The following is a 19,205-nucleotide window of genomic DNA, read 5'->3' as shown; positions in this document are numbered from 1 at the left end:
AATATTATTTTTGTAATATAATATTGCAACCGGCACAACGCCCACATTGTTTGGTCTCGAGATTGGTATTGATTTACGTAATTCTTGTAAACAATGGGCGACATAGAAATATTGTGTTTACTATACAAAATCACATAAAGAATAATAACACAGAACAGTATTACATATTGCCTTATTTATGAAACAAAACTGAATGTATAATAGGATAAAAATAAGGAGAGGAGGTAAATAGATGGTGCCGCAATATAACCCTTGCAGTTCATCTAACACACGTATGTGGTATGCCTTGACAAACTCTAGGTTAACTCGAAAATTCACAGTAATACAACAGGCTACACTATGTTCAGAGTACAGATCTAGTTTTTCTTATTATTTACTGATATCTGCACGTGTTTAAATTATATTTCAAATATGTGCATAGGTAATCATTCTGTATCTATTTCACGACAACCAACAGTTACAAATAATTGAACAATCAGAAATGTTGTTACCCAATTATAATAAAATTGGCAGTGAAGCAGATAATTGATGATACTACAGCAAATGATACACTACGGAAGACAAACGAAAAGTATTTAGTATGATTGATGAAATTAATGTAACGATCATCTCTTGCTCGTTTAATTCTTAGTAGTGTAACTATCATTCCCAATCGAAGAAACCAGCTTTTAGAGAACAATCAACCATCGTCTTTTCTCCAATGATAGCCATTGACTAACCGATTTCAATATCAAACCATTTGTTAAATACCTAACACTGGCTCCCATCTACGATACCAATGATAAATTAACTTTAGGTTTTTATGTACAATGAGCAATGTTCAGTTTCCAATGACAAATTTCCAGTGATAAATAATGATATAAAATCAAAGTAACAGGAAACACAATTTGCTCTTCTTTATACGCAGCACATAAAAATTTATATAATACTAGCTGTTTCCCGCGGCTTCGCACGCTTTTCGTAAGTTTTGCCCGCGTATGAGCATTTCTGGTTGAAGTAAATTATATTTCCAACCCCGATGTAGATTTTACCTTGATGTCACGATCAAGAAAATATGTCAAAAATGTATTGTACATGCATAATGTATTTTATTACAAAGTGGTCTACCACTCAACCTTTAAGTTCAACCAAAAATTTAGTTTAGACAATTATACATCATAACTTAGCGCCTTCAAATAGTGTTTCACTGTTTAATATACGTATCTATCTCGTAATTGCAGGTTATAATGTGCAGGCGCTTTGAAAACTTTTCTTCATTTTATTCGTTTATATTCACGACATAAGCGAATAATTCAGATAATAACTATCCTATCTTCTAAGTTAGACTAAATTACGGATACATGTGAAATTTGATTGAAATTGGTTCAGTCGTTTTGGAGTTTATTGGCAACATACATCGTGACTCAAGATTTTTATATATATAAGATATGTACCGAGAAGTTTGATTTATTTCATCACTAATGACATCAATAGAAATTAGAGTTTGACCATTTTAAAGGGAATTCGTATTGAATGTAAATTTTTGATCTCTTACAAAGACTTGCACATTGATAAAACATGATGAATGTTATCAAAATGTAAAGATTTAAATGTACGAAGAAGATACATTAAATATGCGATGATTATATACATTAAATATGCAAGAAGATTCCTTTCTTGCACTTGTCATAACGTGTATTTCAATTGCAATCGAGTATTTAAGTTTGATTGATTGAAAAGGATTGTTTTTAATGATTATGCGCTGTTACCTGCGCCCTCACATGAAAATTTCAAAATCTAAGTCTTTAGCCTACTTAATAAAATTACTAATGGTGTAATATGATGGAGCCCTATGGACTTTTAGAAAAGCAAGAAGGTGTGCATGAGCTATTTATTATTTCTGTATTCATGGTTAAGAGAATCAGAGTTTAAGCGACTGAATATTTTGTAAAACTATTGAATTTCAACAGATTATTTTATTGATTTAATCAGTTTATATATATATATATATATATATATATATATATATATAAATTGATTAAATCAATAAAATAATCTGTTGAAATTTAATAGTATTATATATATATATTTCAATAAACATTGAATCGCAAAAAGTACTTTCTCCGCCAGGACTCGAACCCGGATCTCTATTGCCACTTACACAAATTTAATGAATTATATATATACATATATATATATATATATATACATATATATATATATATATACATATATATATATATATATACATATATAATATAATAATATATTTATATATATGTTATTTTATATATACATACATATATATATAATATATATATATTGTTTTATTTCATTTTAATGATGAATGCTTTGTTTTTAGTTTACTTCAATCTCAGATTGAGTTTTGTCTTTTTTCATATTTTTCGGTTAATAAAGCAAATATTAGAAATTCAAAACTTCTTTATTAAACACAATAAAAACCTTCCAGAATCTTAGGTATGGAACACCTGCTGCACAAACTGTAAGTTATGTTACATTTTAAACTTGTAAACTTACATTATCTTTATCCCTTTTTTTATTGACTATTATATTTTTTATAAGTTAATGTTTTAATTTAAAAATTTACTATAAATAAACGTTACACAGAAGAAAATTTCTACACGTGACTTATTACCACGTACTTTTCGCCATGCTGGTGACAGGGGGGATGGTGACTAATATACGTTCTATGTGTTAGATATGAGGCTCATCTGTGATGCCATGAAATTCGAACACTAATCTAAAGTCGAATACTTTAGATAAGTCGAGAAACACACTTAATGTGGGATTTAGACCTTCCATCCGCTTTACAACCATGTCCAATGGACTCAATACTGTGTTCATAGTAGAGAATCGATAATCTTTCTTATCACGGGAGATACGGTTGTTTTGGGATGGGATATTCATGAGAGAGATCTAGTCCATGTACTGGAGCAAGCGAGTATCTGACACAATGGTATGGTTTAGCGACTTAATCATACTTCATTCCAAGAGAATCATTATCCTACTGAAATCAGGAAATCTCCGTAACTGAGTATACCGATGCTGTTGAGGGGGGATTGATGGTAAAGCGGCGACCATTGGTGTCGGGTGGAAGCGATGCAGGTGTTGCAGACACTATACTGGGCGAGTGATATCACTTTTATTGGCTGAACCAGGAGTGACAATAACGAGCGCATAGTAAACAGGTACTCTCTACTATGCTTTTTGCTGCACACTGTCACATTCGTTCTACGAGGTACCGGAGTTTCTTCCCAGGCAAGGTTACTTCACCATTATTTAAAACCTTGTGATGCCTGCATTTAACTAAATTTATTGATGACTAAACAGGGTTTTCCCACTTTGGTTTTAACATTGAACAAGAATAATAAATAAGTTATGAGAATAAAATTGTAATTAAACACATTACATTACATTAGTGTTATTAAACCTTAGGAATAAATTAAATGAATAAAATGAATATATGTTAAAAGAAATATATTTTTATGGTATATACGGCAAACAAAATTTCAATACATTTAAAGTGTTCCGATGACCACCAACGTACGGCACTGCTACTCACAGTTCTGCTGCCAGCGCTTCTGATAAAAATATGTAGAGCTAACTGATAAGGTTCTGCGCTCCGCAAGGGAGTAATCAAACGTACTAGTATTACTGTGAGCACATCTAAATTTGTTAGTAGTCAGCATCAAACAGTAATTACCTACATGGCAATACATACGCAGCCCAGTTCACGTTTCAATTTGCACTATTGGAAGTTGAATTAGTATTTGCAATAGCAGAGGTACAGTTACACAGTCGGAAATGTTCTTCCAATGACTAATCCCCACGTACTGTGCGCCGCGCCGTTGTCAGTGAAGGGACAGAGACAGTTACACAGTCGGAACTGTTCTTCCAGTGACTAATCACCACGTACTGTGCGCCGCGCCGTTGTCAGTGAAGGGACAGAGACAGTTACACAGTCGGAACTGTTCTTCCAGTGACTAATCACCACGTACTGTGCGCCGCGCCGTTGTCAGTGGAGGAACAGAGACTAATGTACAGTTACACAGTCGGAACTGTTCTTCCCGTGACTAATCACCACGTACTGTGCGCCGCGCCGTTGTCAGTGAAGGGACAGAGACAGTTACACAGTCGGAACTGTTCCTCCAGTGACTAATCACCACGTACTGTGCGCCGCGCCGTTGTCAGTGGAGGAACAGAGACTAATGTACAGTTACACAGTCGGAACTGTTCTTCCCGTGACTAATCACCACGTACTGTGCGCCGCGCCGTTGTCAGTGAAGGGACAGAGACAGTTACACAGTCGCAACTGTTCTTCCAGTGACTAATCACCACGTACTGAGCGCCGCGCCGTTGTCAGTGGAGGGACAGAGACTAATGTACAGTTACACAGTCGGAACAGTTCTTCCCGTGACTAATCGCCACGTACTGTGCGCCGCGCCGTTGTCAGTGGAGGAACAGAGACTAATGTACAGTTACACAGTCGGAACTGTTCTTCCCGTGACTAATCACCACGTACTGTGCGCCGCGCCGTTGTCAGTGAAGGGACAGAGACAGTTACACAGTCGCAACTGTTCTTCCAGTGACTAATCACCACGTACTGAGCGCCGCGCCGTTGTCAGTGGAGGGACAGAGACTAATGTACAGTTACACAGTCGGAACTGTTCTTCCCGTAACTAATCACCACGTACTGTGCGCCGCGCCGTTGTCAGTGAAGGGACAGAGACAGTTACACAGTCGCAACTGTTCTTCCAGTGACTAATCACCACGTACTGTGCGCCGCGCCGTTGTCAGTGGAGGAACAGAGACTAATGTACAGTTACACAGTCGGAACTGTTCTTCCCGTGACTAATCACCACGTACTGTGCGCCGCGCCGTTGTCAGTGAAGGGACAGAGACAGTTACACAGTCGCAACTGTTCTTCCAGTGACTAATCACCACGTACTGTGCGCCGCGCCGTTGTCAGTGGAGGAACAGAGACTAATGTACAGTTACACAGTCGGAACTGTTCTTCCCGTGACTAATCACCACGTACTGTGCGCCGCGCCGTTGTCAGTGAAGGGACAGAGACAGTTACACAGTCGCAACTGTTCTTCCAGTGACTAATCACCACGTACTGAGCGCCGCGCCGTTGTCAGTGGAGGGACAGAGACTAATGTACAGTTACACAGTCGGAACTGTTCTTCCCGTAACTAATCACCACGTACTGTGCGCCGCGCCGTTGTCAGTGAAGGGACAGAGACAGTTACACAGTCGCAACTGTTCTTCCAGTGACTAATCACCACGTACTGAGCGCCGCGCCGTTGTCAGTGGAGGGACAGAGACTAATGTACAGTTACACAGTCGGAACTGTTCTTCCCGTGACTAATCACCACGTACTGTGCGCCGCGCCGTTGTCAGTGGAGGAACAGAGACTAATGTACAGTTACACAGTCGGAAACTGTTCTTCCCGTGACTAATCACCACGTACTGTGCGCCGCGCCGTTGTCAGTGAAGGGACAGAGACAGTTACACAGTCGCAACTGTTCTTCCAGTGACTAATCACCACGTACTGAGCGCCGCGCCGTTGTCAGTGGAGGGACAGAGACTAATGTACATAGGAACTGTTCTATCAATATAAATTCTCTTCATACAAAAATAACAAACCAAATAGTGGTAAACTCCATATAAATTTTCGTATGCCTCAGCGTACTTCTTCAGACGTAACATTGAACATTGTGTAAATATTTACAAAATTGAATTACTAAACTAAATATAAATATGAACAAGAAAGAACTGATAATATATAATAATAAACAGTGGAAAATACCTCACAGCTGATGTTTTATCTGAAATACCAAAGAGCATACCTATTTTAAGAAATAACGAATGTTCAAGCGAAAAGGAGATTTTGATTTTTTACAAGTTGATGAGCAGTTTCTCTCCTTATCAAATTTAATCTATTTATATTTTAATTGGTATGCAATGCAACATTATTTATGCCTTTTAATTCATAACAGTTTTCAATATCGTTCTGATTATGTTCCCTGGAATGTACAGCAAAAGGCTTTCGTCTCCATGATAAATACTATAACGGTCACCTGTCAATCTGATACGAATATGGTTAGAAGTTTGGCCAATATATTTTTTATTAGAAAAATGACAATTTAGCTGATATATTACGTTGCTTGAATTACACCCAATATTTCGTTTCTCCACAAAGTCATGTCACACATTTAATTACTTCATTTACTAAAGTATGTATAGAAAATCAATGAGATTAACATAGGATTAAAGAGTATTTAAACAGTTGTACGTCTGTGACTGTTTCCGTGAAAAATTTAGCCACACTTTACTATACGAAAAAATGGGTAACAAAACTAATGAAAACAAAACTTTATAGACAGTTATTTTAATTTACATAGAAGTAAAAGTTAATATGAAAACTCAATATTTTGTTTCGTTGTAAGTCTCTCTCTCTCTCTCTCTGAAAAAATCCGAAAATCCTGTTCCTTTCATGGTGATTCCGTTCTCAAAAACAATTTTTAAACAAAGATTAAATGTTATAATCTCGAAGCAGATTTACCTAATGAATGTTTAACACAGTTTGATGTTCACTGCCGGCAACATACCATAACTCGAGATAACAACATCGCCGTCTGTGCCGGCGGTATTTCAGATAGGATATGACATACATAAAACCTTCCATAAAAACCTCAAATGTTACCAGTTCAATATTCCTTGTAACTTACAGAACGATTATGTGATAAAAATGGTGCTTTTAGTTTTAATAGTTCTCTAATCCAGTAAAAAATCTAAATGTTTAATAACGTATACATTTGTAAATGTTAATTTGTTGCTCTCATATTCTCTCAAATGAAGGCGTTATGACTACACCAAGGATCCTTATAATAATGTCTTTGCCCGGATATTTCATGCAATTATTACATTGTATATTTATAGTTTTGAATATTTAACTTTCTTACTACACTGATTTTATCTGTGATACTTTTTTAAAGGCTAAATTAATATAACCGACTATATGAACAAGCTAATCAAGTCACTATAAATTTTCGGATCTTTATTAATAAACCCATTTGATAGTCACTTGTTTTTAAACTCAAAGTAATTTTCTTTCTGTGGATATTTAATAAAACAAGTAACATAAATTGTTTTTTTTTTATAAAACTAGCTATTAATAAATATACTGTGGTCAAGAAGTCAAATGAAATTCTAGCATTAAAAGCAATGAATACAAATGTTAATTATGTATAGAGTGATATATTTAGTTAAAACTTTACACGAAGGTACGTGTGTAACCCGCAGATGGGACGAAGTTGGATCTCAGTAAAGTGTAAACATGTAACGTTCAACTCTGTTAATGTCTTGGCGCTGTTCAAATAAGTTACAGAGAAGTTTCACCCACGGAAGAACTGTTTTACCAACTTCAGAAACAAATTTAGATCTTCAGTGGCCAGCTAACTCCTGTTTTTTATGATCAGTCATTTTAAGCAATTAAACACGTATTAATGCACGGTAATTCAATGTGTGTTGTGTATATAAATAATATTGATTAATTGAACTCATTCAATATCTACGTTATTTTTATGAACATGATTAGAAAAAAGATATCGTGTTAGTTTTTTTTTATTGTGGTCTCTCTCTCTCTGTATATATATATATATATATATATATATATATATATATATATATATATATAGAGGATGATGTAGGCCTAGTAGCATTATTGTCTAAAAGCATATTAATTCTTTACTACAAAATAAGAAAAAATTGCCTATTAGTGGCATAATACAAAAGTATTTGTTTTATTTTGCCTTATAATGAAATAAATAGTTCTAACGTATATCGTTTAAGAATTGCAGCTGAGTTTTTTTTACAATATTCAATTATCTGGTTATTCATGTACAAATAATTGCAACATCATTATAATAATACTATGGTATAATAATCTATCCATGACAGTAAGAAATCGTCTGGGAGTACAAATTATCACAAACCCTCCCAATACTGATTACAGTTTGCAGTAAAATTGTGACAGTGAAATATTCTCTATCCATAACAGAAAACAATCACCTGGGAGAGTAATTCAGTGCTAACTGTTCTGATAATATTTATAGTCAAGTACAACAGTATTTCGTGGCAGTAAATCACCTCACATTCCATTAAGTAAACAATCACCTGGGAGAATAAATCATTGATAACTGTTCTGATAATGTCCAATAGCCAATGTAAATCAAACGATCAATGGATAACTATGTACTATTGTACAAGCTCTACTGGCACCGTTCTCTGACTCGGTATAGTTATCATTATTTTAAAATATGAACATTTAAGTACTGTACATGCATTTCTGCATCACTGTATGTAATAATTTATAGTTTGAAAAATTATTGAAACATAAAAGATTCTTTTACATGATTGTAATTTTACATGACCTTATGTTATACTGGATACTTAATTAGTGTTTGAAACATAAACAAAAGTTACTGATTTCAAATGACAATCATTTCAAACATTTTCATGCATTAAGTGTAAGATCAATAATAAATCAACCTAAACATTTAAAAACGTACATAAATCTAGAAAATACATAAACATAAAAAACAAACCCAATAAAATACTTATGTTGGGGTTGCTTGCCTACTCTTGTGTTAATAATATAATCAATTATTAAAACCTCAATTGATTGTAATCAGAGTTTTTTACAGATTAATTTATTTTGCTGTTTAAAGTAGCCATCATAGTTACAAGAAAAATGTAAAACTTAATGCTAACGCTCACCCAAATGCCATTAAATAGTATCCAACATCATTGAACCAGCAACACTAAATTGAAATAAAGGTTCATGCAATATTTCAAATACATAGTCAGTTGGTTTTTGGTTATACATGAATGACATTTTTCTTCATTAGTGATAGGCTTCGATGACACTCAGACAAATAGAAACGTTTAGCATTGCTTGAGTATGATCTCAAAATTGTCACAGTTACTGTTTTATTCTCTCTATTAGTATTTCTATTGTTGTGAAGTAGTTGGATTAATATTTTATTGTTATTCCAGGTATCTTTATAAGTGAAATTCATAAATATTTGCGTAGCTAAATCAGACATTACTAAAAGCATTTCCATAGTTATGTATACAGATAGATATTACTCACAGTCTATTACTGATGGAGTGTTATACATGGCAAATTCAAATTCAAATTCAAATGACTTTATTTGTACTATATATACAAAAGGGCGAATTTAGGGCCATAAGGCCCTGTCTTACAATTAACCTGTAATATAATAATACAGAACTTAACTAAAAATAAAACTACTACTGTACATTTAAAATAAAACAAAATTATATAATAAAGGTATCTTTAAGAATTTAGCACATATACATTCATACAAAAAATTCATACACACATTCACTAGCACCCTATCCGTCCTCCAAAACCTACCCCAACTAACCCATGTTCAGTTTATGTTTGTGGCAAGAACATAAACTGAAGTAGAATAGCAAGCGGATAGCATAGATTATATAGAAGTGCCATGGTGGAAAATTCCCTGGTTCCCAGGTTTATTTAATGAAGTCCTGAATGTGGTACCTGGAAGAAGTAACTGAGTTCTGGGAAGTCTGGTGCGTGCAATTTACTACCGTAACTTTGTTTACTACCTGATTGTCTCTGTTTTTATTGTTTCCTTCAACTATAAAATGATAATAAAATTTTTTTTATTTCCTCTTATCAAGTCGCACTTTTTGGCTCATGCGCAATTCATAGAAGGCAGAATGGCTTCTTTTAACACTACTCTTGCCTTCCTTACTTCAGTGCCACTACAGGTTACAGATCATCGGAGATATTTTCCTTGTCACTCTTCAGTGAACAATACATACGAATATTCAATGAATACGAAAAGAATAAATTATAACAACCTACATATATTTATCAGCATCCTATTATACTTTAAGAAAAATATTCTTGAGATACCCACGGTGATCTCTCAACTGAAATCATATTTCAGATATTAATACTTTGGACTCTGGATCTTTCATTAGCTCAGTTTAAAGAATAGAGAAGACCTACAGCTGTACTGAGCTAATTATACCGTTGTGTATCAACTCTGAATAACGAAGAGTTTGCATTTTTAACGATTTCAATCTCATTATCTAACATTTCATGTGGTAAAATTAAAGGGGATTCCAATTGATTGATGCATGAATGAAATCATATCAAAGTTTTGATGGATGGATGACTGATGTTTGAACTTCCATCAGGTAATAAACTGATTTATTTCGAATTTTGAATTAAACTATTATAGATAATCGAACTGTATGTGGACTTGTATTCTGTCATACTGCCGTCAGCACTAATTAATGTCATAAAGAGCTATAATTTTCAGGCTTTTAATGTGTTCACAGCACAGATAATACAAATATTGCATCGGACACAAAGGCCATTTTTTCAAACGCTAAGAAAACCACTGTATTGCAGTAATGAGAGTTTTGATACTAATAAAGCACGAATTGATATATTTCATAGGCTGAAGATAATATGCAGAAGAGAATACAATAAACAGGGACAGGAAAGCAAGGACACACATCGTATTGCAGTGATGAGGGATTTGATACTAATAAAGCACGAATTGATATATTTCCTAGGCTGAAGATTATCTACAGAGGAGAATAAACAGGGATAAGAAAGCAAGGACATACACAGTATTATTTCAGGTTTAAAATCTGCAAATCTGTCACGTGTACTGTAAAAATATTTAACTGAATATACAACAGTTCAAAAATGTGTTCTGGGTTACATTTTATTATATAAGTTAAGCAATATTGTGTGTGACTAAGAAACGTATATGTATGGATTACTGATGAATAATAAACGAAACATCAACAGACGTATCCATTCGTGTAATGAAATGTTTAAAGAAACGAGTAAAACAAAGTTAAATAACATTATTAGTAAAAAAAGTATTCTTTCATATTAGCTTTCTTTGTATGAATAAACTGACGGAAGATAATACCCTCGTAAACCGAATAGACTTTAATGGATTTTTAGTTCCGTTTAAGCGTTTAGATGATTTGCTAAAAGTACCTACTACCAATTGTGCCAATTGAGTTTAAAAACCGCACTAAAACACGTGTTCTAGATTTATTAATAGTGTTCTTGTCTATATGAATACATCAATAAACAATTAAAAATATTGGCAGCATTTATTGTACGTAATAGCGATGCATAAAAAACATTGGTGTCAAATCCATAACAGAATGAACCATATTGCTTTGACTGCTGATAGTTTTATTGATTTTATTTTGTATATAATACTACTCTATAAGATTAAAACACGAAAAAGATTTCGTAATCTTCCACAGAAAAACAAATCCCTTAAAATTAATGTGTGAAAAGCTGTAATAGACGAAAATTAAAAAGAGGGGTAAAATAAAAATAAAATGTCAGAATTAGATTTGCTTTTCAATGGTCATTTTAGTAATAAGCTAAGATTAACTGACAATTGTTTATATTAAAATATACCAGCTTTAAAGCAATTTGAGTATAAAATAATTATGGGTATTTATAAATAAAAACGTGTGCATATTATTGCATATTACTGTACAAAAGGAGTTGGTTTGACAAAGAACAAATTAAAAACCAAGGAAATACTCTATTATAAAAGCCAATATAAATAGTATATCTTAATATATTCCTTTATGATATTGTAATATATCCTTGAAGCTATATTCATGTGCACTGAAATTGAATACAAAACCAATCTTTAAAAAATTCTACGATATTCATTTGGTAATTATACATTTATGTACTTGTTTGGCCCTTTGAAAACTGTAATAATTAATAAATTGTTTTCGTTTTTTTAAAGAATACAATAAATACAGGAATATTTAAGTATGACTAGGAAAGTATTTATAAAATTAAGATTGCAAATATTGAAAATAATTACTGTAATACTTTTATTTACAATGGTTTACGAATTATCTTGACAACTGTGTTTTATTAGACCCATTAAAGTTGTTTCATTGTTATTTTACTTTATCACGTAATATAACAAGTAAACCATAAAAACAAAATGGAACATAACTGAAAAATACCGTGAAATATCGATTTATGTAAACTCTTTGTTTTTTAAGTAATTTCAGACACTTTTAAAGACTGGTTTATAATGTATAGTTATGAGAAATGTGTTTGCCTTATTGTTATACACTCAATGTCTATTAAAAGCCATTAACTCACAAGCAGTGTATAGGGAATGAAAAACTATTAGTTTGGCAATAAGAAACACTTAAGAGGCACTCTGCGACTGCCGGGTTCTCAGAGGAATTACAGTTCCCCTGGCAGCTCACAACCACACAGAACCCCATTACACCAAGCAATGACAGGGATCTCCTCTCAGGATCTCATCTACCTCCCTGCGACTGCAGGGTCTCAGAGCCTAGCTTATAATATGCTAGCTTGGAGTTCTGAACATCCGAATGTTGTTCCTTTTGAAATTTCTTGAAACGTAACAGCGATAACGAAAATTAAAAGGTTGGAGGTATGTAGTTATCTTCCAATGACAATGTCTAACCTCACATAGGGAATATATCATTGTTCGTATCAAAGGAAGGCATTGTGGGATCCATCCTGGAGCAACTAAACAGGATTAAGTGCTGAAATCGGAATTTTTCAAATTACCATAAGTTATCTCAAAGTTTCTGCTGGGAGTTTTCTAGTTACAGAGGGTAAGAATTATAACCCTTTAGGAATTTATATTAAGAACATATCGTAGTTCGTAGTAACTGTTTGATTAATGTTATTTATGGAAGCAACGTTAAACCTATCTCGGAGCAATGAGATAGCCTATAGTGGATTACAACGATAATAAGTTACCTAGGAGCTGCTGTGGGATGCTTCCCAGTCTGATGACCCGGAAACTGATCCTAAAGCGCAAACCTGTTCAACGAACCTTCAACGTCTTCCTCCCTCAAAATGGGGGATCTCTTATGCTCGCAGTGTTCGCAAGCTTGTAGCATATGACCGTTTATATTTAAACATTGTATTTTCATAAAATAGCTTGATTACATAAATATTTACTTATATTAATATATTTTCATGTTAAAATCTTCTTAATACGCTTTGCTAGGCACTTACCAAATTTAATAAAAATTAGTATTTTTTGTTTAAGGGTTTAGTTAGGTTATCAAAGTGTTTCTATTTCTTCAATACGAAATACTGAATGAGAATCGTTAATCCTTCCACATACAGAACATTCAGCGATGAGAACATACATGTTTGCGTATATTTAGCACATATGATAAGTTTTATAATTAATTTACATCATCCTGTCCTTTTTTGTATTTTTAGGGGAACTTCAACTAAAACATTCTTGTATTGGTGAAAGAACATCAAGATCTTATGGTAATTGAATTAAATAATGTTAAAGTTAATTTATAATTAGGATTTAACCAATAAAAGTCTACTAGATTGTTAAAAACAACATTGCTAATCATACAAAAAACAACACACACCCAAACACACACACACACACACACACACGTGTGTGAGTGTATGTGTATTCATTAGATTTACATACATGATAGAAGTGTAATAAGTAGTCAAGCGTTATTAGTACTTGAAAAAAAAATATAGTAATATGGTTTAAAACGAGTGACAGTTAATGATGCCTCTGTTAGATGACAGTGATTCCACTGAAACTCTAGTGCTAATGTATTTTAGATGGAAGTAGTCCATCATTCCGATTCCATTTCTTCCTTCTTATGATGTATATAGATATTTTTATTTATTGGGATACTTAGGATACCCATATTATTACTTTGGACGAAATTCTATACAAATTGTATACAATTTTCTATACAATTTCTACACAAATCCGTATTCCGTTGCTTCACTACAGTAAATAACTTTAAAATTAACGCAAACATTCATTTAAATAAAGCTTGTATAGTTTTTCGAAACCAATCTCATTTTGTTTCTGTTCTATTGTACATAGATAAGAAATGGTTAAAGATTAGTTGATTGAAGATATATATATATATATATGTATATATATATATATATATATATATATATATATATATATATATATATATATATATTAGTCAGCGCTAATCTGGAGTTGACAGTCTTATGAAAAGTAATAAAAGCTGATTTTTCCTATACGGCAGTTTTTGCTTTATTATGAAAGCAGCAAATAGAAACTTTATAAAACTAATATGTTTAAGATTACATTACTCGGAATGGAGACTACAGATTATAATTTAAATTAAATTATACTATTAACTACGTTCAAGATTTTAATGAACAGCAAGAAATATATTTCATACGAGTACTATATTAAGTAATATTTGAGTTTGATACTAGTATTAAAGTAAATAAAAGTAAAGGTATGAGTACGGCACACCAAGTGGCTTCGCTAAGGTTATTTAAAAAAAGACAATAATACATATAATTTTCGATATAGTCTGCGTGGAGATAGTTGAACAAACAATAAAACATAAAATAAATTTTTTTCGGATCAGAAAATATAAACTGTCAGCTTACTGGGTGTTATATAAGCTAAATTCTTTTTGAACATGCACCATTTAAAGTCAATAGATAACGTCTATCTCTGTATATCTTGCCACATAATGCTTTAACTACTATTTTGTTCAATTATTTGGGTTTAATGTAAGTTTTAATTAATGTAAACATTGATGTGAGCTGGGGAGGGTGCTATAACGGAAGAGTGCGCCGAGATAAAATCTCTTCACCGAATTTCAACACTGACTTTTTTATTATTTTTATATTATTATATAAATAAAATTTTACATGCATGTGTTAATACGATACATGTTCAAACCTTACATTACTGTATCTGTTTGTTTAAAGCTTAATTTATTATTTTATTTTAGTCATCATAGTTACCCATAAGACATATTACCTAACGCTAGGGCAAATCTCAAGGAGTGGCATTCACTATATTAAAAATTAACGTTCCTCATGTAAAATGAATCTAAAGGTCAGTTCACTATTGAAATACCATGTAGGCAGACAGACATCATTGAAAATTTTCCAACTCTGTGCGTGATAGGCTTCAGTAAAGCTTCGCTATTTATTTAAGCAAGAGAAAGTAAATAGGAAGGAGAAGGTTTTTCTGGACATGTCTCACAGATAGGAAGTGACGGAAGTAATAGAATTAAAGAAGGGTGTAGAGAGGTGAGTGCTTTTGGTGTGGGTGAGGAGGGTTGATTAGGGGTGTATTGGGACTTGGTTTTTCAGTACGTTACGGTTATAGCGGTTACGGTTCTAGAGAAAAAACCTTATATCACCTCCAAATTGAAAGTAAAGAGTAATGTTTTGTAATAATTGTATTCCACAAATAATACTAAACGTCAATGTCATTGAACTTAACTATTTGACACTATTTACCATTGTTTATAAGTGAGCAAATACCCACAGCTTTTAATTTGTACATATTTTATTGTCTAGTTAGAGTTAAGTTGAGGATTTATTCTTCCTTGTTTAGGAATGAAATTCACAACTACAACACCAGATACAGAGATTTACTGGATTTACCTCATGTTAGGCTTAGCAAGACACAAAACTCTTATTCTTACGTAGGCTTAAATATGTTCAACAAACTTCCCAGAAGTGCTTGTGATATTGATTTAAAATGTTTTAAAACAAAATTGTACAGCTGGCTACTGAGGAATCCTTTTTACAGTGTAAATGATTTTTTAGATCTTTCAACCATTGACATTAGCTTTGATTGATGACCTTGCCTTATCTGTGATATTACTGTTTAACTATTGTGAGTGTTTTGTATACAATGGAATTTGTACTTTTCGTAACTAATGACCTTGACTTATTTGTGATATATTAATGTTTAACTATTTTGAATTTTGTGTATATAAAGGATCTTTACATGTATGTTTTTGTTATCATTGTGCATTACCTTAAATGGAATTTAAGGTCTTAATTAGTTTTGTCCTTCAAATATTGACTAAAATAAATTTTTGTACTTCGCTTTATCTGTGTTACCATTTGTTAGTTTTAATTTTCTGTGAAGAATTTATTTTATTACTTGAAATCTATTTTAACTTTAAGTAAAGATTTACTTGTAAAGATATAAGTAGTATTAACAATTATTTGTTTTGTAATGTCTTGTGGCAACTTGACGTCAACTGCATGAGTTACCACCTTGTTTTTGTTGCAATAAAGACTTTGACTTTGATACCAAATGTATGTTTGGGATTACGAAATTTGTCATAATATATATCTGACTATGCTTTGTAATTCTGAAACAATAATGACAAGCTCTTTAGAATACAACCCGATGAGGATTTATTATAGCTATATACTGTGTGGTTTGAGAATGAATTTTCCCTTAGTACTTACTAGAGATATAGTATGATGTACCCTTATACAGGGATACCTCTACCGCTCTACCAGTAAGCGTTTTCATTTTTTTTCTTACAGAGGGTCTCTCGGCCACCCGGCTTATTGAGCACCGTCTTCCAGGTTGAAGCTGTGTCAAATCCCAGGTCTTTAAAAAACCACGAGATCTTCTTAACATTGCTTACTTGTTCCAACCTCTCCTCCGTATGCCTAAGAAAATTTAGAGATCTTGAGCGCTTGCTCTGTAATGTTGAACATACAAAAATGACGTGCTCGGCTGGTTCGTCAGCCTCACCACATTTCTTGCACATTGTTTCATAAACCGGAATACCTATTCAGTTCAGGTGGATTTGGAATATCCAATGACCTGTATTCAAACCACTCATCTTACGGATCTCCGTTCTACTCATTTTAAGGGTATCTGCTACAATGTTCCTTGATGGTCCATTGAGCATCCACTTTGCTTGTACGTTCCCCTCAGTTTCTCTCCAATTTTGTCGGTATTTGTTAAACACCTACTAAGTAACTGATCTACGTGCTAAGTTATATGAGACCCCACACGTTGGTTCAGGACCAGTAAGAGGAGAGTTGGCTCCTAAGTAAGCAAAACTGTCTGATCTTTCATTGCCTGTGATTCCTGTAATATGGGTGCCTATGTCCTTGGATTCCCTGCAAGATTCATAATTTCCAAGCACAGTATGACAACATCATTTGCAGAGCCTTGAGCATACATGCTCTGTTCATTCAGAGTCCTGAGTAAGTTATCCACAACTTTGTTCCACAGGGTTGGTAATAGTACACCACCTTGTGGACATCATCGCTGCATTTTGACGACTCTTGTGACTCCGCACAGAAATGCCTAAGCATGTTCTTTATTCATCTCCCAAGTTTTCTCACCACTCCTGGATGTAACCTTATACACTATAAAGTAAGTACTCGTATTATTAAAAGCTCCTTCTTTATTCAGGAATACTGCTAAACCTATTTATTTTTGTATAATATTTATTCATGCCAACCAGATAATAAAGGACTGTTTCACAAAATTTACTTTTCCTGATAAACATGTTGTTGGATGTAAAGTTCAGTTGATGAGAACTGTGTCATTAACTGCCCATCCAGAACCTTCTCCCTGGTCTTGAGGATGAAGGATGTTAGGTTTATTGGTCTATAAGCCTTTGCAATCTCATAGAAGGGTTTGCCTGGCTTCGGGATAAAAATAACCTTAGATATCCTCAAAGATGAGGGTATGACTCATCACAGCTAGGCTAGTTCTAAACAGTCGTAGGGGCAGAGGTATCATCAAGTCTGAACTTTCCTGTAGGAAAGCATGAAAAATGCCGTCGGTAGATGGTGATTTGAACGGCTTAAAAGACTCTAGAGCCCATTTTAACCCTGAATAGTTGAAGACAGTCTTTGCACACATTCAGGCCTCCTTAGATCAGCTCTCACTAGGTTCTCGCCGGCATTCACTAACAGCTGTTTCACTTGTCTAGAAAAAGGTCTTTGGAAGTGTGTGTCCAGTAAATACTCAAGGGTCTCCTCATGATCCTTGGAGTGAGTCCCATCTTCACTAAGTATAGAACCCATCACATTTATGGGGCTTTGAGCTAGGAATTTTTGAAGTTTTGCACAGTCAGGTACGTTTGCTTATATTTTAGGCTGTGCGAAGGTTTTTCCTGAAGGTTTCCAACCCCTGGTTACAGCAACATGCTTTTTCCTTGAGTTATTTTCTGTTGAGGGGCAGGCTTTATGGTTAGTTAGTGGTTTTTTAACCTCTCTCTTAATTAAACAAACATCCACACATACTGTTTTGGAGATCTCTAGCAAGTGACTCTTGTAAGGGATAAAGATTATTGTAAATGGTAGTATCAACAGTTATTATCAATTATTGTGTCTGATATTACTGAATGATGTATAAAATGATGGTGAGATGAAAAAACGACGCTTTAATACGGAACTTTGGAGGTAGAGTTAGAGCAAACCTTGACAATTGATCACCCACATAAAGGGCTCTTCTCGTAACGTATTAATTAGTCAACGTAGGTTTTTCCCCGTCACTACCTAAGAACCAATAAACACAAGTAGTCTCCTACCGTTTGAGGTCATCTCTCCTCAGAATTTTTAAACCGCTATTGTGTCACCGTCTAGTCAGATTAGGATAAATCCACTGCTTATTTTGAAAGTTATTTGGAGAACCAATTTTGTTATTGCTTGGGCTTTTCTACAGATAGCCTAACATACCTTTTCCTTAAATATTTGATATATCATAAATATGTTTGTACTTTTGTAGCATGGCTAAGGTGGAAGACCTTGAAGAATTAATAATATTTTTGTAATAAATACTTTTCGAACACTACAAACATGCAGTCTGTGACAGTCATTGAAATACTCTAATATTCTTGACAATTGTCAGTTGAGCGCTGTCCTCTCTTGACCTCGCATGCTTCTGCTCTGAGCAACAGAGCGCATTCATGATTAAGTCCATGCTATGTTTTAATGCTTTATTTACTCGGTAAAATTAAATATAAATAATAAAATTATAAGTTGTGTATTGACATAAGTAACGGTATTATCCTTTATTTACTAACTCTAGCGTGCCACACTGAGATTGCCAATGTATTGGCGCACCACTTCACTATCTATTCCTCTGTAGACGTTGGTTAATTGTAATCCAATTATAATTTCTAGTATGTGCTTTCCATGTTGGTAATGTATGCCAGTACAGAGTACATGACTCACATGTGGTAGTTTGATGTCTGTCAAAACAGACACTGTTTATCCCTAACATATGGATTCACTAATTAGTGAACTGAAATCTGATACT

This window comes from Homalodisca vitripennis, chromosome 2, assembly GCF_021130785.1.
Source record: "Homalodisca vitripennis isolate AUS2020 chromosome 2, UT_GWSS_2.1, whole genome shotgun sequence".
In the NCBI taxonomy this organism is placed as follows: Eukaryota; Metazoa; Arthropoda; class Insecta; order Hemiptera; family Cicadellidae; genus Homalodisca; species Homalodisca vitripennis.
This window is presented reverse-complemented; position numbering follows the sequence as displayed.